Here is a 22531-nt window from a genome sequence, read left to right as displayed (position 1 = left end):
AGCAGTTAGAGAGCCAACATCAGGCTCCCGAAACCCGACTGGAAGTGATCCGGCAAGAGGAGCAAATACCGCGAGCCATAAAAGCAACCTTCCCGATTCGTTGTATTGGACAGATCCTCTTTCGTATGACTTATCTTACACGGGGGTGACTTAAGGGGCGGGGGTTCCGCGACCACTTTTACAGCAAAAAAATTCATGCAAAATAACATGAATTTTATTGCCAGACTTCTGTAATTAAACACAACAAGACACAAGGAAATTGATTTACAGATTCGTTTTTGCTGAATTCCCTGCAAATGGAATTGTTTAGCAAAGGGCTTGACATATCTAGTTCACAGTTGAAGTGGGAGGGAGCTGGGGAAGGGCTTTGATTTGATTCCGAATGAGCAGGTGACACTGTGCTGGGACGTTTAAGGTGAAACTCGTCTTGCCCCGGGCAGGACGGGACCTGCTGGGCGGAGCTTCGTATCTCGCAGAGCGTGGGCGGCTCGAATTCACAGCCTGGGACTTGCAGACTTTAACGAGAGGACGTCCGTCCTACGTTCGGGGTCTAGCAAGCTTTCCCGACCGATTAGATGCGATGGACCCTTACCATTATCCGTGGGCGCCAGGTCGGGGACAGCTGGGATTGAATAATAAGGAGAGAACTTGTGAGATCGGCCCAGAAATCAACTGATAAATGTGGACGTGAGGTAAGGTTAACGCAGCTTTTTATATTTCTGCATGTGTTTCACCTTGTTCCCCTCAGGGATTCCCCTGTTCGCTGTACTCCTCCTCCTCAGCCCACGGTCCGACCCGGTCCGGTCGTAGATAAGAAGTAAGAACACAGGTAATAGGAGCAGAAGTCGGCCATCTGCCCCGTCGAGCCGGCTCTGCCATTCAGTAAGTTCATGGCTGATCTGACCATGAACTCATCTCCACCTGCCTGCCTTTTCCCCATCACCCTGAATTCCCCTAGTATGCAAAAATCTATCAAAACCTTGTCTTAAATATACTTACTGAGGTATGCTCAACTGCTTTATCGGGCGGAGAATTCTCCACTCTCTGGGAAAGAAGATCTCCATCCTAAATCTACTCCCCGAATCTTGAGATTATGCATCCTCGTTCTAGTCTTTCCTAACTCTGGGGGAAAAAAAAAACTTTCCTGCCTCTATTTTTCCATCCCTTTCATATTTTTATATGTACCTATCAGATCTCATCTCAATCTTCTGAATTCCAGCGAGTACAGTCCCAGGTGAATCAATAGTTCCCCGTAGTCTAACCACCACCTCCCCCCATCTCAGGAATCAACCCGGTGAACCTCCTCTGCACCGCCACCAAAGCCAGACCCGACAGCTGTGTCAGGTGGGTGGAACCATGGCTGCGGTGTCCACCTCTTCCCCAGGCCCAGGATGTCGGTAGCAGGCTGCCCCGCTCCACGCGCATAATGAACAGCAAGGATCGGCAGAGATCCATACAGTTTGGCACCGGCAGCGTCGCAGGAGTTGCCAGTTAGCGTTGAAATCAATTTAAGAACTGCAGCTCCGGAGTTTTCCCTCTGTGTTTGCGATCGAATCCTCTCTCATGAGTAGATTCAGCCATAAGGTAGCGGAGGTTTGAGAGCAGAGAATTCCTTCCAGACGAACTGTCAACCGCGGCTGACGAGCCATATCTGCCCGAAACGGCAATTATTATGACTCTTGCCCCGACTCCTGTCAGTAGAAACTGTTCCGTCGGGGTCAGTAGCTAAGCGACACGTGCAGGCCAGGAGCCGGACTTGGTTGTCAGAGACTATTTGAGGTGAACGCCATTGGGAACATTTAATAGGCAGAGGGAGCTTGTCCCCATTACCACCCTTGGCTGTAACAACCTGAAGGAATCAGGGCAGTGCAGCGAACACGAAAATAAAGAGAAAATGAAAAGATGATAAACCTTCAGCATTTCGGGCACCAACTCTAACGGGTACGACTTCACTCTGGGATTCAAAATCACATAAATATTATTTTTGTTCGATTTTGCTGCCATACCGTGGAGAAGGAATGGTTAAATAATATATTAAACCAAGTTCCTTCAGTATTGATTGACAGCAAGCTCCCGAGCCGGCTGCTCCGATTTCAGCAGAGAGGCCGCTCCCTCTCCTGAGGAATGTGTGTGTTGGAATTCGCCCTGCGGGCAGGCAGCTGCTTGCACAGAGATTCTGAGGTCTGAGCCCCACAGGATAACAGCCTGCACCGCCCAAGTCAGCCAAAGGCCCCTCAGCTGTTTGGCTGCATGAATCGATTAGGAAAATATATCGAACAAGTGATAGAAATTTTAAGCGGGATCTCGGCGAGAAGAATGCCGCTTCTTATGTTTATTTCACAGTATTCATCCAAGCAACATTTTTGTTAAGGTGTCTTTGTTTTGGAGTCAGGGATCCAGGAGTCACCGGCTCTCTTATGCCGACGATAAGATGTGTTCGGCTGCTGTTTTTTTGTTTGAAATCATTGCCACGGGTAATATTTCCCGTTGGTTTATTCAAGATCAAAGATGCATTGCGGTGTGTAAGGGAGGTTTTAAAATGATCCCGCTGAGAGAGTAGAAGCACAAGTTGTTTGTTGTCTTTGAATGACCGCGTGCAAACCATGAAAAACTTTAAAAACAGTTAAACTTGCAAACAAGAGAAAATCTGTTCCTCCCCCTTTTTCCCGTGGCCTTCTGTCTCTTTCAACAATCAACCTCCCAGCATCTGTACTTCATCCCTCCCCCTTCAGGATCCACCTATCATATGGATCATCCCTCCTTCCCTCACTCCCCCTCCAACTTATAAATCTACTCCTCAGTTCTGTTTTCTCCGAAGAGTCTCTTTCGACTGCATTTTTCCCACAGTTGCTGGCTGGCCTGCTGAGTTCGTCCAGCATTTTGTATGTGAAACAATATACCCATCAATTTAGTGCTTTGGTGAACCCCTTTGGTCGCATCCACTAAAGGAAAGATTCATTTCTTATCAGAAACGCGAGAAAATCTGCAGATGCTGGAAATCTGCATACAGCACGCACAAATTGCAGTCGGAACTCAGGAGGTCAGGCATCACCTATAGAAATTCGTAAACAGCGATTCAACCAGAAAACTTTCATCAGACGCAATTTCTTATGTCTGTTCGCATTCGTAACTTTTTGCTCAAATTTAAAACATGTATTCCTTTGGAAAACAGGTGGATAGATATTAGCCGATTGATAATCCATACCATGAATGACACAACAGGTGTCATAAGGAAATAAATTCCAAAAGCATTAGAAAACTAAATAAGCGAGAAAGAAACGATAACATTTACAACTGTGAGATCAAAACTACAGAACTCCTGAGAGCTGATAAACCCCAGGGACCTAATGGTCATCAGTCCACCTATGTCGTGGACATATATTTTATTCGAAAACTCACTCACTCACTAGGTCTCGGCTGCTTTCCTGGACTGCGTAATCAGGAAAGACACACTCTGGTCCCGCCAAACCCGCGAGACTGATGCGGCGCACCCACCCCAACCCAGGTTTGTGTGAATGCTGTGTAATATGCTACCCTGTTACAGCTCAATGCCCAGAAATAACAGACAGCGCACTGAATACTATTAAAGAAATTATATTTGTGAATCTTAACTGAAAGATTAGTAAAGATAAGAAAGATTTAAAAAAAACTAAGGGCCACTTATAATTAAACAGTCAATGTGCACAAGTTGGAGCTCAGTTCATCGATCCTCCATCGATCTCGGTGCCTGTCTCCATCTAATTACAATTTCCCCAATGCGTCCAGTCCTACCACCGCTTCTCTCCAGCGTCTTCCCTCTTCACCTCTTCAGCTCCCTCAAAACAATGGAGCCAGCTCTCATTCCAAAGCATCTGTTATTTTTCCCCATAACTCAAACACTGCTTCTACAAAGAGAACATTACATTAGTGGTGAAACTTTTCCCGGGGTGTTACACTGTGGAGAGAGAATCTGGACCATAGCCCTTCACAGTCTCAGATCCACACACCTATCGATAAGCCCACAAGACACAGCAGCAGAATTTGGCCATCTGGCCCCATCAACTCTGCTCCGGAATTCAATCCTGGCTGATCTTTCCCTCCTCTGCCTCACCCCCGTAACCTGTGAACAAGGAGAAGGAGATAAGTCCGTGGCCCAAGGTAGAAGGAGATCAGTTATACGGCTCTCGTTACATGCACATGCAGAACAACTCTTTAAATGGTTATGCAGAAATGTTGAAGTTAATAACTCACTTATTTCTACTGTCACGTACCCCGTGACCGGGTTAAAGAACCAGCAGAAATGCAAAACACACTGGAATCTGGTATTGCTATAAATTAGTAATGCTTTTTAGTAAACTACGCAATACGGTAATATAAATGCAAATATATCAACCAGGTTAGCAGTGATACAGATATAGATATCTGTGGGACAAAACTAGGCTCTTGCAAACCCAGGGGTTATTGGATACAAGCTTACGATGATGAAGACAGTTTAGTTCAGTTCGTGGTATTTTGTTGAGTAACATTGGAGAGAGAGGGAGAGAGAGAGAGAGAGAGAGAGAGAGAGAGAGAGAGTGGGGGTCTGAGAGGTGATCCCGTCGATCTTCCCGTTGTCTTCCGATATCCTGTTGTGGTCACCGACTACGACCATGATACTTACGAACTTTCTTCATTGGTCGCAACTCTTCACATTGTCAGCCACTGATCGATTTCCCTGAATCGATCCTCCAAAACCCGACCTTCACATGGGTGCACAAAGTTCGTTCAATGTCCCACACAGTGTGTGTCTCGTGGTGTGTCTGTGTGTGTAACAGTGGATCTGCTTTTTATCTCCACATGCTGGACATCAGCTGTCCATCAAACTGATCCTCCCATCACTTTCTGCAGAAACCGTACAAGCAGGCAAGTAACCTTGTGAAAGGTGAACAATCAGCAGAGGAACCATAACATCAATCTTTCGAGCAGTATCAGTCTCTCTCTCTCCCTCTCTCTCTCTCTCTCTCTCTCTCTCTCTCTCTCTCTCTCTCATTGCTCTGGACGACCCCCCTCCCTCTCTCTTTAAAGCACCACCGTTCATAGAGTCTTTTCTGGACCCCTTTCCATACTAGGATGACACACAACACCCCCTCATTTTAATAAATTCTTACGGAGGGAAATAATTCAGGTTATATGTGCAAAACAATACATGAGTAATCATCAGATAACAGAGTAAAACGAGTACAGTTTCAAACTTAACATCTAGATAAACAATCGGCTATAATGTTGTCAGTACCTTTGACATGTCTAATTTCTATGTCATATTCTAGCAATATGAGACTACAATTCAACAACCTTCTGTTCTTATTTTTTATATTAGCCAGAAATGCAAAAGAATTATGATCTGTGTCAACTATTAGTGGATTCTGGGCAGCATAAATATAAACTTCGAAATGTTGCAAAGACAGAATAAGTGGCAGTAACTCTTTTTCCATAGTGGAATAGTTTTTTCTGGTGTACATTATATTTCTTGGAGAAATAAGCCACTAATTCTTCAATGGCGTCCACACCTTTTTGCAATAATACTGCCCCAGAAGCCAGGTCACTAGTATCTGTTGCTGTAGAGAATGGTTTAGAAAAGTCAGGTGCTCTGAATATGGGATTATAACACAATATAGTTTACAGTTGCTCAAACAATATTCCCACAGCCAGAGAGTGCTCTTTCCATGTGTCACGCCAGACCACTAAAACATAGATATATGTATGCCCCTGTGTTTTCTAAACCTCTAATTAGTGAGTTAATCATCCTTTGAGATGTTCCTAGAACATATTTCGATAGATAGATAGATAGATACTTTATTCATCCCCATGGGGAAATTCAACTTTTTTCCAATGTCCCATACACTTGTTGTAGCAAAACTAATTACATACAATACTTAACTCAGTAAAAAAATATGATATGCATCTAAATCACCATCTCAAAAAGCATTAATAATAGCTTTTAAAAAGTTCTTAAGTCCTGGCGGTAGAATTGTAAAGCCTAATGGCATTGGGGAGTATTGACCTCTTCATCCTGTCTGAGGAGCATTGCTCGGTAGTAACCTGTCACTGAAACTGCTTCTCTGTCTCTGGATGGTGCTATGTAGAGGATGTTCAGAGTTATCCATAATTGACCGTAGCCTACTCAGCGCCCTTCGCTCAGCTACCGATGTTAAACTCTCCAGTACTTTGCCCACGACAGAGCCCGCCTTCCTTACCAGCTTATTAAGACGTGAGGTGTCCCTCTTCTTAATGCTTCCTCCCCAACACGCCACCACAAAGAAGAGGGCGCTCTCCACAACAGACCTATAGAACATCTTCAGCATCTCACTACAGACATTGAATGATGCCAACCTTCTTAGGAAGTACATTTGACTCTGTGCCTTCCTGCACAAGGCATCTGTGTTGGCAGTCCAGTCAAGCTTCTCGTCTAACTGTACTCCCAGATACTTGTAGGTCTTAACCTGCTCCACACGTTCTCCATTAATGATCACTGGCTCCATATGGGGCCTAGATCTCCTAAAGTCCACCACCATCTCCTTGGTCTTGGTGATATTGAGACGCAGGTAGTTTGAGTTGCACCATATCACAAAGTCCTGTATCAGTTTCCTATACTCCTCCTCCTGTCCATTCCTGACACACCCCACTATGGCCGTGTCATCAGCGAATTTCTGCACATGGCAGGACTCTGAGTTATATTGGAAGTCTGATGTGTACAGGGTGAACAGGACCAGAGAGAGTACGGTTCCCTGCGGCGCCCCTGTGCTGCTGACCACCGTGTCAGACCTACAGTCTCCCAACCGCACATACTGAGGTCTATCTGTCAAGTAGTCCACTATCCAATCCACCATGTGAGAGTCTACTCCCAAAACCAGAATTTCATTCTGAAAGGTAAAACATTATATTCATACAGTCCTAAAGGTGAGACAAAGGCTGAGAATTCTCTAGACATTTCAGTAAAAGGAACATAACAATATCCTTTCAGCAAGTAAATTTTCTGTAAGGTACGTATTCGTACCCACTTAATCAATGTAATCATCTACTCGGGATAGGATCAGCATCTGTCTTTGTGTTGGCATTGACTTTCCTGTAGTCAGTACAGAATGTCATGCTACCATCCGATTTCGGTACAAGTATACAAGGCGTTGCCAACTCTGAGGTAGATCACCGAATAATACCAGCTGCTGGCATGTACTCAATTTATTTTTTCACCAGCTTGCTTTTCTCTAAGTTCATTCTGTAGGGATGCTTTTTAAAGCGCTGGGCTTATTTACAGTGATGTCATGCGCGCGTCGTGCATGGCCTTAGAATATCACGGAATAAACCTTTAGGTCAGTTAATTAAAATATTCAGCTTTTTTTTTGCAGCTTTGACTGCAAATGCTGAATTTTCCCATCAATAATTTTCAAAACATCATACTCTCTGAGTCTTCTGAAAACTACAGGGAGTTCAATAAAATGATTTGGTCTGCTGTCTCACTCCCTCTCCCTCCCTCACCCTACCTATCCCTCTCCCACCCATCCCCCTCCCCGGGCTACTCCCCTCTCTCTCCTAATAGCAGCACAATTCATAGGGTCCACTCTGCCCTCCTTTACAAACTAGGGTAACCCCTAACAACTCCTCCTTTTAAGAAATTCTTACGGAGGAGAATTTCAGGTTATATGTGTATTACAGAGTTTAAAAGAATACATGTGTAATTATCAAATAACCAAGTAAAAACGGTAGAGTTTCAAACTTAACTTCTAGATAAACAATCAGCTATAATGTTGTCCATACCATTGACATGTCTAATTTCTAGATCATATTCTTGCAATATCAGACTCCAATTTCAATAACCTTCTGTTCTTATTTTTCATATTAGCCAGAAATACTAACGGATTATGATCTGTGTAAACTAACCGTGGTTTCTGGGCAGGACAAAACTTAACTTCGAAATTTTGCAAAGACAGAATAAGTGACAGTAACTCTTTTTCCACAGTGGAATATATTTTCTGGTGTACATTAAATTTCTTGGTGAAATAAGACACTGTGTGTTCAATGTCATCCGCACCTTCTTGCAATAATACTGCTCCAGCACCCTCGTCACTAGCATCTGTTACTATGGACTATGGTTTGGAAAAGTCAGATGCTCTGCGTATGGGATTATAACACAATATAGTTTACAGTTGCTCTAACAATTTTCCCACAGCCTCCGGGTGGTCATCCCACGTGTCAATCCAGACACGAAATAAGACCCTGTGTTGTCTAACCCTCTTATTAGCGAGTTAATCATCCTTTGAAATGTTCCTGGAGCGTTTTTAATTCCGAAAAGAAAAACATTATTTTCATAAAGCCCTGGAGGTGTGACAAGTGCTGAGATTTCTCTAGCCCTTTCAGTCAAAGGAACACACCAATATCCTTTCAGCAAGTCAATTTTCTGTAAGGTACATAGCCGTCCCCACTTTATCAATGTAAAGTTACTGCCCTGGTCAGATTGGATTTCTTTAGGTAGACCTTCCAGTGTGGAGAATTTGTTAGGTGCTTTTACCTTGATGTTCCAGAGGGGCAGCATTCCATGGAACCGAGACACAGCACATATGATGGTTAACGGATACTCGTAGCCAGTTGCAGTCTTTGGCAATGGGACCACACAGTCCACTATGAACCTGGAAAATAGTTCACCAAAAACAGGTATCAACCTAAATGGTGCTTTTATGATCATCTGATTAGGTTTTCCTGCACGCTGACAGGTATGGCAAGTCCTGCCCTTTCACAACATCTGTAACGTTCTCGCTCGGGTGTGAAGTAACGCCGAGGTAAACGTCGAGATAAACCAGAATCAATGCAAACGAGACCGCAGTAAGATTAACCATTTACTGTTCACTCTTCACATTAACGCATGGTGAAAACTGTTGAAAAACAATACAAGATTGGTACAGTGTTTGTTCCCTTCTAAATATCACATTTACATTGTGAATACTTGCAAAGGTAAAACTACAATAACTACATTACATTAAAGTGCAGCATACAGTCAGAATCTAGCTGCTCCATTGGCTGCTTTAGATACACTTCAATACAAACTATCCCGACTCTTTAACTGACGAAAGGGTAAACCTTACCGACCGTCGTTACTTTTAACAGAATCGGCGTTAACATTTTAACTCAAAATACCGATTATCTAATGACTTACAGCGTTGCTTTCACTGTGTCTTTGGTGCATAGAGAGACCCTAGTCAGCGTTATGGTCGCACATGTGAGTGACCCCCACCCTTGCGCGAATCTCAAACCTGTAATTCCCCACAAGACGCGGCGAACCCGGATGTGACGTCATCGCAGCCGCGATGTATTACAGACAAATCAATTGATTTAAACAATCCTAACTTTAACTGAAAAATGCTAACAAATTACTATGCGAAAATATTATAAACTAAATAACTGCCATAAAGGCAGCACACTCCCCGCTTGACCTTCGTAAGGTCACAATGAACATAATACAAACTTCAGTCTCTAAATTAGTCATTAGGTAGAAGTAGAATGACTTCTGTAACGGGCCTTTGGTAAATTGTCACATTGCCTTGGTCGGTAGTTTTCAATTCAACCTTCCTGACGTGTCCATCCCTACTAGGGAATGTGGCAGTGATCCTGGCCATTGGCCAGCAGTTGCGGGCGATTTGCTTGTCCCGGAGCAGGACTAAATCTCCAACTTGAAGGTTCCTGCGGGTTTCTGACCACTTTTGTCTGTGTTGCAACAAAGGTAGATATTCCTGTCTCCAACGAGACCAGAATCGATTTGCCAGGGCCTGGATCTGTCTCCATTGCTTTGTGTACAGATCCTTCTCGGAGAAGTCCCCCGGTGGAGGGGCAGCTCCTGCCTTCTGCGTAAGGAGCATTGATGGCGAGAGTATGAAGGGGTTTTCCGGGTCAGAAGACACGGGTAGGAGTGGTCGTGCATTCATAATGGCTGTGACCTCTGCCATTAGTGTGCACAGTACCTCGTGGGTCAGTCGGGTGCTTTGCTGCAGAAACATTGAATCAAGAATTCTTCTGGCGATACCAATCATCCGCTCCCATGCGCCTCCCATGTGAGAGGCGTGTGGTGTGTTGAACTCCCAGTTGCATCCCTGCTGACTGAGGTATTGTTGCACCGTTTTATCCATCCCCAGCTCCTTTGATGCTCCAACAAAGTTCGTGCCGCGGTCAGACCTTAACTGTTTTGCAGGGCCTCTTAGTGCGAAGAAGCGCCTGAGAGCGTTAATGCAGCTGGAGGCATCCAAAGATTCGATGACCTCAATGTGTACCGCTCTCGAACTCATGCAGCTAAACATAATGGCCCACCGCTTGCTCTCTGCCTGTCCCCCTCTGGTACGCCTCGTTATGATAGTCCAGGGACCAAACACGTCGAGCCCCGCATATGTAAAAGGAGGACAGACCTCGAGGCGTTCTGGTGGGAGGTCCGCCATACGTTGAACTCTATTATGAACGTACGCGTAGAAGCGTTTTGACTCGTTATAAATATACCCGAGCACTACTTTGCTATCTGTGTAGAACTTGATCTCGTCGAACTCTAGGTCTAGCTCGTCCTGGATAAGATCTGCCATTTCCACGGCCAGGACAGCTGCGCACAGTTCAAGTCTTGGGATTGTCGGCTCGGGCTGGGGAGTGAGCTTCGCCTTACCGGTTACAAATCCTATTTCGACTTGACCACCCTGCTTGACCACCTTCAAGTAAGTCACAGCACCGATGGCCTTGGTAGACGCGTCCGAGAAAACACACAATTCTGTGTACACTGCCGCGGTAGGTGAGGTCACGGTGTACCTACGTTGGATATGAAGCTGTTTTAGGTCTTGAAGTGAATCTCTCCAAGCCTCCCATTTACTGAGCTTGTCTTCTGGTAGGGGAGTATCCCAGTCAGAGAGCCCAGAGGTAAGTTCTCTGAGAAGGACTCTTCCTTGGATTGTAACTGGTGCCAGTAGACCCAAGGGATCGAAAACACTGTTAACAGTGGAGAGAACTCCACGGCGGGTAAATGGCTTGATTGCGGTCGGCACGGAGAAGGTGAAGGAGTCAGTCATAATCTCCCAGAGGAGACCCAAGCTCCTTTGCGTGGGTATGGTTTCTCCGTCTAAATCTAGGTCTTTGATTGCTGGAGCACAGTCGTCGTGTGGAAAGGCCTCCATTACTGCCTGACAGTTTGATGCAAACTTATGCAAGCGGAAGTTTGACTCGGCAAGAGAGGCTTGTGTACGTCGGAGCAGATCGATTGCTTCGTCTTCTTTCTGTAGTGATATCAAGCCGTCGTCGACATAGAAGTGTCTTTCTACAAACCGAACGGTGTCGTCGCCGTGCTCCCGTGCGCCCTCTCTGATGGCTCTTCGCAGCCCGTAGATGGCCACAGCGGGCGATGGACTATTGCCGAAAACGTGGACTTTCATCCGGTACTCGACGACTTCCTTGTTAATGTCGTTGTCCTTGTACCATAAGAAACGGAGGAAATCGCGGTAGTCCTCCTTTACTAAGAAACAATGGAACATCTGCTGGATGTCCGCTAAGATTGCGACCTTCTCCTTCCGGAAGCGTAGCAGGACCCCGAAAAGGGTATTGTTTAAGTCGGGGCCTGTAAGGAGGACGTCGTTAAGGGAGATGCCAGCGCACTGAGCACTGGAGTCGAAGACCACCCTGATCTGATTGGGCTTTTGTGGGTGGTAAACCCCAAACATTGGGAGGTACCAGCGCTCCCCGCCTTCCCTCAGTGGCGGTGCCACTTCGGCATGTCCATTAGCGAAGATCTTCTCCATAAATGCTACGTATTGTTGCTGCATCTCGGGTTTCCTTTTCAGGGTTTTTTGCAAGGATGTGAACCGCTTGACCGCCTGCTCTTTGTTGTTTGGCAAGCGTCGGCGTGGTTCTCTGAAGGGTAGTGGGGCAACCCAATTATTTGCTTCATCCTGGAAGACCTCAGTGTCCATTATTTTTAAGAAAATGGTGTCTTGAGCTGATGGAGTGAGTTTATTATCATGCTCAGTTTGAGCGAAGACTGACTGACCCAGCGTCTTGTCGGTTACTTTACATTTGTTAAAGCCTTGTCGTGCTTCCTTTATACACATGAAACTTGTGCAGGGTTGAAAAATTGAATGGCGGCCACTCTCTAGCACATTGGTCTTGAGTGTATTAACTGTTGGTTTGTGTACGTCGCCGAGGCACACCTCTCCTATCACCACCCAGCCCAGATCCAGGCGTTGCGCAAAGGGGGCGTCGTGTGGTCCATTGACCTGCTGCCTAACCTTGTGCACCTGGAGAACATCTCTTCCTAATAGCAGGAGTATTTCTGCTTCTGGATCCAGCTCTGGGATGTGTTTGGCGATGTGGTGGAGATGGGGCTGGTGTAGCACCGCACTTGGCGTCGGGATCTCGGTGCGGTTGTTCAAGATTTCATTGCACTCTAAGAGCGGAGGGAGACGGATGACGACTTTACCATCCAGGGACTCGATCTGGAAGCCTTCGGCCTTCCTTCCGTAAGTTTCCATGTTGCCTGAGCAAGTTCTAAGGTAGTATGGGAACTGCTCGCTCTCGATGTTGAACAAGTCAAAGAACTCTGGACGGGCTAGCGAGCGATTGCTCTGATCATCCAGAATTACGTAGGCTTTGGTGGCCTTGTCTTTGGCTCCCTTAGGGTACACTTTAGTGAGACAGATCTTTGAACAAGAACGGCTTGCCTGAGCTTGACCGCAAACTTCCATACAGCTCGAGCTGACAACAGGTGTCCTGGAGTGAGCTTCTCCCTCCCCGCCGTCCTGTTGTGGGGGTGAAGGAACTTCGTCGGTTTGCGGTAACGGGCCAGGATGCATGGCCCAGTCGTGATTAGTGCTATCACATTCCAGGCACTTCATGGCGATCGTGCACTCTCTCGCACAGTGAGAGGTCGAGGAACAGCATCTAAAACATATTCCTTTCTCCTTGAGAAGGGCCTTCCTCTCTTCGAGGGGTTTTTCCCTAAACGTTCTGCATCTTTTGAGAGGGTGGGGTTTGTTATGCAATGGACAATTCTTGCTAGGGTCGTTGTTAGTTGTAAGGACTTGGGTCTTAAGCGCTGAGACTGGTTTAGTAATGTTGGAATTATTCGAAGTGGATTTATCTGGCTTGGTGTAAATTGTACTGCTTCCTGGACCTATGAGGCTAGGATCGTTTCGCTTCTTCGCCTCCTTGCACACGAACCTGGTGAAATACTCGAAGGGAGGGAATTGACCTTCGTGTTCTTCCTTGTAATCTGAGGCAACGGACAACCACCTGTCCTGCAGCCCAAATGGAAGTTTGTCCACGAGTTGTCTAATCCCGGTTGGAGTGTCTAGGTATACTAGACCAGCTGAGTGGCCGTCTTCTTTGGCGCCTTGAATCTCCATGAGTAAATCTCCAAATTCTCTTAGCTTGGTGTGGTCCTTGGCTGACACCTTAGGAAAATTTCCCAAACGTTGGCATAGCGCCGCCTCAATAATCTCGGGGGCTCCGTAGCCCTCCTGAAGTCTCTCCCATGCTTTCTTCAATGCTAGCTCGGGTTTGTTGATGTACACTGAACGCATGCGTCTCACCTGTTCACATGATTCTTTTCCCAGCCATTTTGCCATAAGATCCAACTCCTGGGTTGCTCTGAGCTGGACTCCGTCGATAGCGTTGGTGAAAGTGGAGTACCATGCACGGTAATTTTCAGGTTTATCGTCGAACTGGTATAGTCCTGAAGTGACGAGATCCCGTCGTGCGAAATACCGTGCTGCGGATTCGTCTGCAGGTGGCGTGCGGGCTGAGGGAACATGTCCACAGGTACATGACATCTGTTATGGGATTTGCTGGTCTGGACTCAGTCTTTGCCTCTCTTCTCCCCAAATCCGGTAAGTTCGGTGTCGAGAAGTACTTGTCGTGAGCCCTTGCATTCCTAGGTTCATCGCGGAGTTGCGAGGGTAAATTATCTTCCTCGGATGGACGTGATGCCGTCGGGCCTCTCCAAGACTCCTCGTGAAGTGGGACGTTATCGAATAAGTAAGGAGAGGAAGAAAGAGTCTTCCATTCCATTTGAGATTGGACATAGTCCCTTGTACGTTCCAATCCGATCTTTTCTGAGGTAGATTTTCCGTCCTTCGGATCATGCATTTCTTCGGCGTCTTCTATTAACTCTGCTTCCACCTCGGCAGCTGCTGCTTCTCGTTCTAGCTTCAGCGCTTCTAACTGTGCCTCTACCCTTTTCCTTTCCAATTCGTTTTCGGCTTCTCTGGCAGCCGCTTCCTTCTGGTTTTCGGCTTCTCTGGCAGCCGCTTCGGCTTCTCTGGCAGCCTTTTCCTTCTGGTTTTCGGCATCTCTGGCAGCCTTTTCCTTCTGGTTTTCGGCTTCTCTGGCAGCCTTTTCCTTCTGGTTTTCAGCTTCTCTGGCAGCCGCTTTCATCTTTACTTCTAATTCTTCTTTGGCAAAGCGCGCTCGCACCTTGGCGGCTTCTGCTTTCGCTCTTGCTTGGGTGGCCTTACTTGATGCCCTACTGCCCCTATCGCAGGATGACGATGACTTTGACAACGACTTGATGCTGGATCGGGTTGACATGGCTGCACTTTAAACACCTGATAATGCCGCTTTTTCACTGTAACGTTCTCGCTCGGGTGTGAAGTAACGCCGAGGTAAACGTCGAGATAAACCAGAATCAATGCAAACGAGACCGCAGTAAGATTAACCATTTACTGTTCACTCTTCACATTAACGCATGGTGAAAACTGTTGAAAAACAATACAAGATTGGTACAGTGTTTGTTCCCTTCTAAATATCACATTTACATTGTGAATACTTGCAAAGGTAAAACTACAATAACTACATTACATTAAAGTGCAGCATACAGTCAGAATCTAGCTGCTCCATTGGCTGCTTTAGATACACTTCAATACAAACTATCCCGACTCTTTAACTGACGAAAGGGAAAACCTTACCGACCGTCGTTACTTTTAACAGAATCGGCGTTAACATTTTAACTCAAAATACCGATTATCTAATGACTTACAGCGTTGCTTTCACTGTGTCTTTGGTGCATAGAGAGACCCTAGTCAGCGTTATGGTCGCACATGTGAGTGACCCCCACCCTTGCGTGAATCTCAAACCGGTAATTCCCCACAAGACGCGGCGAACCCGGATGTGACGTCATCGCAGCCGCGATGTATTACAGACAAATCAATTGATTTAAACAATCCTAACTTTAACTGAAAAATGCTAACAAATTACTATGCGAAAATATTATAAACTAAATAACTGCCATAAAGGCAGCACAACATCCTTGCTTAAATTAGGTCGGGAGAATTCCTTCACAATTCCATTTACTGCCTTTTCCAATTCAAAGTGTTCACCTGAAGACATACTATGAGCCACGTTTAAAATTTCAGCCCTGTAAACTTCCGGGACCACCACTTGATGTTCAATAGGCCAATAAGAAAGCCCAGATACACACAAGGCGAGAGAGAACCAGTAAATTAAACCAAAGATGGGACGACAGACAAGTCAGTGCTGAGCTCAGGTGCAGTTCTGCTGAATGCCCAGTAAACACTGTCAATTTAACCCATGCAATCCCTGGCATACAGAAACACTCCCAATTTAACCCATGCAATCCCAGGCATACTGATGCCAGGTAATGATGTTTTAAAAATATCATTACCCTCAGAATTACATGCCTCTCATTATCTTGGTCCCTGGGAAAAACACAAGCAGTGTCTAAGTCAGAGACTGTTGGGCCACTTCGGGGAAGTTATATAGTGTTTGAAGGCCGGAAACACCTGACGATCCAAGGATGCATTACTGACGATGTGTCCCAGTGCATCCAGGTTCGTTGAACTAAGTGGTGTCGGACCACGATAATGAAAGGTATGGGCCAGATTAACCTTGCTTCACCATACTAGCCCATCCGCCATAGCACCTCAAACATCACCACTCAAAACTCTGCAGCCTATCATCTCCCAGCCAAACGTATACATCCACCAGCCCAAAACACAAACCTAATCCTAAAGTCCAGAAGGGGTACACACCCCCACAAACCCTAGGCGCACCCCGATTAACCCTGGCTTCAGCCCCACAAACCTAAAGCACACCCTGATTAACCCTTGCTAAACCCCCACAAACCCGATGTCCTATGTCATGAGGGGCAAAATTCAACAAAGGCAAGTGTTGGACCTGGTTAATGAAGGCATGGGCCAGTTCAAAGCGGCAGGGTCGCGTGAAACTGAATCTCAAGTGACGAGATCAAAAAGCACAAGAGGGCTGATTCGCCCGCAGCCCGCATAATCTCAACCTAACCCTATCCCTAACCCTAATTCGAGTGTTCAATTTAATCTTTAGCTTACGAGCAATTCCCATCAGTACATTCCGCTTAGCCTCATCCAAAGCGTCAGGTGTTGGATCCACCATAAACATAATATCTTCAAACGCCATTTCTGCTGTTTTTCCACACAACCAAATCAAAATAAGTGAATGTACGCCAATCAATTCAAGGAATCCCCAAGCAATTTTGTTCAAAGCCCCGAACTTAGGGCCCAATTTTGGACGCATCCACAGGGACGGAGTTAAAGATCCAGCAGAAATGGTAAACACTCTGGAGTGTGCTATCTATCTATCTATCTATCTATCTATCTATCTATCTATCTATCTATCTATCTTTCTATCTATCTATCTATCTATCTATCTAACTATCTATCTCTCTCTCTCTCTCTGCACAGGACGCCTCCCCCTCCCTCTCCTAATAGCAGCACAGTTCATAGGGTCTTTTCTGTACCCCTTTCCAAACTAGCGTGACCCCAAACCCCTCCTCCTTTTAAGAAATGCTTACGGAGGAGAATTTCAGGTTATATGTGTATTACAGAGTTTAAAAGAATACATGAGTAATTATCAAATAATCGAGTAAAATGGGTAGAGTTTCAAACTTAACTTCTAGAGAACCAATCAGCTATAATTTGTTTCCGTACCTTTGACATATCTAACTTCTAGATCATATTCCTGCAATATCAGACTCCAGTTCAACAACCTTCTGTTCTTATTTTTCATATTAACCAGAAATATTAACGATAATCATCTGTGTAAACTATCAGTTGTTTCTGGGCACGACAAATCTTAACTTCGAAATTTTGCAGAGACAGAATAAGTGACAGTAAGTGACAGTAAGTGGAATATATTTTTTGGAGTACATTAAATTACTTGGAGAAATAAGCCACTGGGTGTTCAATGTTATCCGCACCTTTTTGCAATAATACTGCTCCAGCACCCTCGTCACTAGCATCTGTTGCTAGAGAATGTTTTGGAAAAGTCAGATGCTCTGAGTATGGGATTATAACACAATATAGCTTAGAGTTGCTCAAACAATTTTCCCACAGCCTCCGGGTGCTCGTCCCACGTGTCACTCCAGACCAAGAAATCATCGGAATAAGACCCTGTGTTTTCTAACCCTCTTATTAGCGAGTTAATCATCCTTTGAAATGTTCCTGAAGCATTTTTCATTTCGAAAGGTAAATTATTATTTTCATACAGCCCTGGAGGCGTGACAAGTGCTGAGATTTCTCTAGCCCTTTCATTCAAAGGAACACACCAATATCCTTTCAGCAAGTCAATTTTCTGTATGGCACGTAGCCATCCCCACTTTATCAATGCAATTATCTACTCTCGGGATAGGGTCAGCATCGGTCTTTTTCATGGCATTGACTTTCCTGTATTCAGTACAGAATCTCATGCTACCGTCCAATTTCAGTACAAGTATACAAGGCGCTGCCCACTCTGAGGTAGATCGCCGAATAATACCAGCTGCTAGCATGTACTCAATTTCTTTTTCCACCAGCTTGCTTTTCTCTAAGTTCATTCTGTAGGGATGCTTTTTAATGGGCTGGGCTGACTTTACAGTGATGTCATGCAACGCATCTGCACGGTCTTAGAATATCAAGGAATAAACCTTTATGTCGTTTAATTAAAATGTTCAGTTGATTTTGCTGCTTTGACTGCAAATGTTGAATTATACTATCAATATTTTTCAAAACATCAGACTTTCTGAGTCTTCTGGAAACTACAGGGAGTTCAGTAAAATGATTTGGTATTCCTGTACTAGACACGTCAATCTCCTCCGTTGTCATGACAGTGCTCACTGGTGCCAGATCGGAGTCATGATAACACTGATCACATTTACATTCTGACCTGAGATTGCTCTCTGAGTAAGGTCAAAGGTGACACAATACACTTAACTCTGAACTCCTTAATTATCCCCTGGATTGTCCTCGATGTAACGTTTCTACACTGGTCAGATTGGATTTCCTCAGGTAGAAGTAACTGTGTGGAGAATTTGATAAGGGCTATTACCTTGATGTTCCAGAGGGGCACCATCCCATGGAACCTGGACACAGCACATATGATGGTTAAAAGATACTCGTAGCCAGCTGCAGTCTTTGGCAACGGGCCCTCACAATCCACCACAAAACCTGGAAAATAGTTCACCAAAAACAGGTATCAGCCTAAATGATTCTTTTGGGATCACCTGATTAGGTTTTCCTGAATGCTGACAGGTATGGCAAGTCCTGCACAAGTTCACAACATCCTTCCTTAAATTAGTTCGGTAGAATTCCTTCACAATTCCATTTACTGGCTTTTCCACTTCAAAGTGTTCACCTAAAGACATAGTATGAGCCACATTTAAAAGTTCAGCCCTGTAAATTTCCGGGATCACCACTTGATGTTCAATAGCCCGATCCTCATCTGCAAGCACAGTAGTTGGTCTCCATTCCTCATCAACACCCCACCTCTAAGATAATATCCTACTGACTCTCACTGAACCTCCTCTTCTGTTCTGTGAGAGTTGTCTCCTTTAAAGTCACAATTTCCGTATTTTTTATATTGCTCCTCTCTCTGCCTTTCTGCTTCCTCAGCCACCAGTGTTTTTTTTGTTTTGATTTTTCTTTACTCAGAACTCATGTTCATACTGCATTTCACCTGCCTGAAGCCGAGCATCAGTCTCAGTAAGTGCTTTACCCTCAACAGACATCTCCACCCCTCCTCTTTGAATTTCCCCGCGGTTGCATAATGCTGTGTTATTAACATCTGTACCTGAGCCCTCCACGTGCGAGTGGTCAATTTAATCTTTTGCTTACTAGCATTTCCCTTCAGTACATCCCTCTTAGCCTCATCCAAAGCGTCAGGTTTTGGACCCAGCATAAACATAGAAACCCCAATATCCATTTCTGCTCTTTTTCCACAGAACCAAATCAAAATAAGGGAATGTACGCCAATCAATTCAAAGAATCCCCCACACAATTTTGTTCAAAGCCCCGGCCGTAAGACCCAATTTTGGACGTGTCCAAAGGGACGGGGTTAAATAACCTGCTGAAATGGAAACACTCTAGAGTCTGGTATTGCTATAAATTAATAATGTTTATTAATAAACTACGCAGTATAGTAATATAAAAACAAATATATCAAATGGGTTGGCAATGATACAGATATATATATATATATATGTGTGTGTGTGTGTGTGTGTGTGTGTGTGTGTGTGTGTGTGTGTGTGTGTGTGTGTGTGTGTGTGTGTGTGTGTGTGTGTGTGTGTGTGTGTGTGTGTGTGTGTGTGTGTGTGTGTGTGGAATAAAAGCAGGCTCTTTCAAACACAGGGGTAATTGGATATAATCTTACGATGATGAACAGAGTTCAATTCAGTCCGTGGTATTGAGAGAGAGAGAGAGAGAGAGAGAGAGAAAGAGAGACGTCGATTATCCCATTGTCTTGTGAAGTCCTGTTGTGGTCACCGACTATGACCATCATACGTACGACCGTTCTTCAGTGGTTGAATTATCACACAGGCAAGGGTGGACACACAAATAATTCCCCACCACTCGCACTTTTCGCACTGTGAGCCACTGATCGACTTCCCCGAATCGATCCTCCAAAACCCCACCTTCACCTGGGTGCACAAAGCTCGTTCAGTGTCCAACACAGTGTGTGTCTCGTGGTGTGTCTGTCTGTGGCCCAGTGGATCTGCTTCTTATCTCCACATGCTGGACATCACCTGTCCATCAACCTGATCCTCCCCTCACTTTCTGCAGAAACCATACAAGCAGGCAAGTAACCTTGTGAAAGGTGAACAATCAGCAGAGGAACCATAACATCAAACTTTCGAGCACTCTCTCTCTCTCTCTCTCTCTCTCTCTCTCTCTCTCTCTCTCTCTCTCTCTCTCTCTCTCTCTCTCTCTCTCTCTCTCTCTCTCTCTCTCTCTCTCTCTCTCTCTCTCTCTCTGATTGCACTGGACGCCTCCCCCTCTCTCTCCTAATAGCAGCACAGATCATAGGGTCTCTTCTGCATCCCTTTCCAAACTGGGGTGACCCCTAACACCTCCTCCTTTTAAGAAATTTTTACGGAGGAGGATTTCAGGTTATATGTGTATTACGCAGATTAAAACAATACATGATAATTATCAAATAACCGCGTAATACGGGTAGAGTTCCAAACTTAACATCTCGATAAACAATAGCTATAATGTTGTCCGTATCTTTGACATGTCTAATTTCTGGATCATATTCTTGCAATATCAGACTCCAATTTCAATAACCTTCTGTTCTTATTTTTCATATTAGCCAGAAATACTAACGGATTATGATCTGTGTAAACTGTCCATGGTTTCTGGGCAGGACAAATCATAACCTCGAAACTTTGCAGAGACGGAGTAAGTGACAGTAACTCTTTTTCCACAGTGGAATATATTTTCTGGAGTACATTAAATTTCCTGGTGAAATAAGCCACTGGGTGTTCAATGTCATCCGCACCTTTTTGCAATAATACTGCTCCAGCACCCTCGTCACTAGCATCTGTTGCTATGGACTATGGTTTGGAAAAGTCAGGTGCTCTGAGTATGGGATTATAGCACAATATAGTTTACAGTTGTTCTAACATTTTTCCCACAGGTGCTCGTCCCACGTGTCACTCCAGACCGGTAAATCATAGGAATAAGACCCTGTGTTTTCTAACCCTCTAATTAGCGAGTTAATCATCCTTTGAAATGTTCCTGGAGCATTTTTCATTCTGAAAAGTAAAACATTATTTTCATACAGCCCTGGAGGTGTGACAAGTGCTGAGATTTCTCTAGCCCTTTCATTCAAAGGAACACACCAATATCCTTTCAGCAAGTCAATTTTCTGTAAGGTACGTATCCGTCCCGACTTTATCAATGTAATCATCTACTCTCGGGATAGGATCAGCATCTGTCTTTTTCAATGAATTGAATTTCCTGTAGTGAGTACAGAATCTCATGGTACCATCCGATTTCGGTACAAGTATACAAGGCGCTGCCCACTCTGAGGTAGATCGCCGAATAATACCAGCTGCTGGCATGTACTCAATTTCTTTTTCCACCAGCTTGCTTTTCTCAAATTTCATTCTGTAGGGATGCTTTTTAATGGGCTGGGCTGACTTTCCAGTGATGTCATGCACGCGTCGTGCACGGCCTTAGAATATCACGGAATAAACCTTTAGGTCAGTTAATTAAAATATTCAGCTTTTTTTGCTGCTTTGACTGCAAATGCTGAATTTTCACATCACTATTTATCAAAACATTATGTTTCTGAGTCTTCTGAAAACTACAGGGAGCTCATTAAAATGATTTGGTGTTCTAGTACTAGACACGACAATCTCCTCCGTTGTCATGACAGTGCTCACTGGTGCAGGGTCGGTGTCTTGATAACACTTGATCACATTTACTTTCTGACCTGTCCATTGCTCTCTGAGTAAGGTCAAAGGTGACATAATACGCTTAACTCTCAACTCCTTAACTATCCCCTGGAATGTTCTCGATATAAAGTTACTACCCTGGTCAGATTGCATTTCTTATTGTAGACCTACCAGTGTGGAGAATTTGATAAGTGCTTTTACCTTGACGTTCCAGAGGGGCACCATTCCATGGAACCTAGACACTGCACATATGATGGTTAATGGATACTCGTATCCAGCTGCAGTCTTTGGCAATGGGCCCAGACTATCCACTATAACCCTGGAAAATAGTTCACCAAAAACAGGTATCAGCCTAAATTGTGCTTTTGGGATCACCTGGTTAAGTTTTCCCGAATGCTGACAGGTATGGTAAGTCCTGCACAAGTTCACAAATTCCTTCCTCAAATTAGGTCGGGAGAATTCCTTCACAACTCCATTTAATGGCTTTTCCAATTCAATGTGTTCACCTAAAGACATACTATGAGCCACGTTTAAAATTTCAGCCCTGTAAACTTCCGGGACCACCACTTGATGTTCAATAGCCCGATCCTCATCTACAAGCACAGTAGGTGGTCTGCATTCCTCATCAACAACACACCTCTGAGATAATATCCCACTGACTCTCTCTGAATCTCCTCTTCTGTGAGAGCTATCTCCTTTAAAGTCACAATTTCAAGATTTTTATTTTGTCCTCTCTCTTCCTTTTTGCTTCCACAGCCGCCAGTTTTTTTTCTTTACTCAGAACTCCTGTTCCTACTGCATTTTATCTGCCTGAAGCTGAACCTCAGCCACTGTAAGTGCTTTACCCTCAACAAACATCTC

The 22531-nt window shown here is 44.8% G+C and overlaps 1 protein-coding gene across 1 annotated transcript in view; it reads left to right on the top strand.

Moving 5' to 3' along the window:
• Positions 1-573: 573 nt before the first annotated feature.
• The window catches only part of LOC140721475 (uncharacterized), a 95957-nt gene continuing 73999 nt past the window's right edge, over positions 574-22531 (top strand). The window contains exon 1 of the mRNA XM_073036300.1: positions 574-692. The gene's annotated coding sequence lies outside the window, so the exon portion shown is untranslated. The remainder of the gene's footprint in view (positions 693-22531) is intronic.

This window comes from Hemitrygon akajei, unplaced genomic scaffold (assembly GCF_048418815.1).
Source record: "Hemitrygon akajei unplaced genomic scaffold, sHemAka1.3 Scf000056, whole genome shotgun sequence".
In the NCBI taxonomy this organism is placed as follows: Eukaryota; Metazoa; Chordata; class Chondrichthyes; order Myliobatiformes; family Dasyatidae; genus Hemitrygon; species Hemitrygon akajei.
Note: the sequence above shows the minus strand (reverse complement) of the source record. Positions and strands in the feature narration are given on the sequence as shown.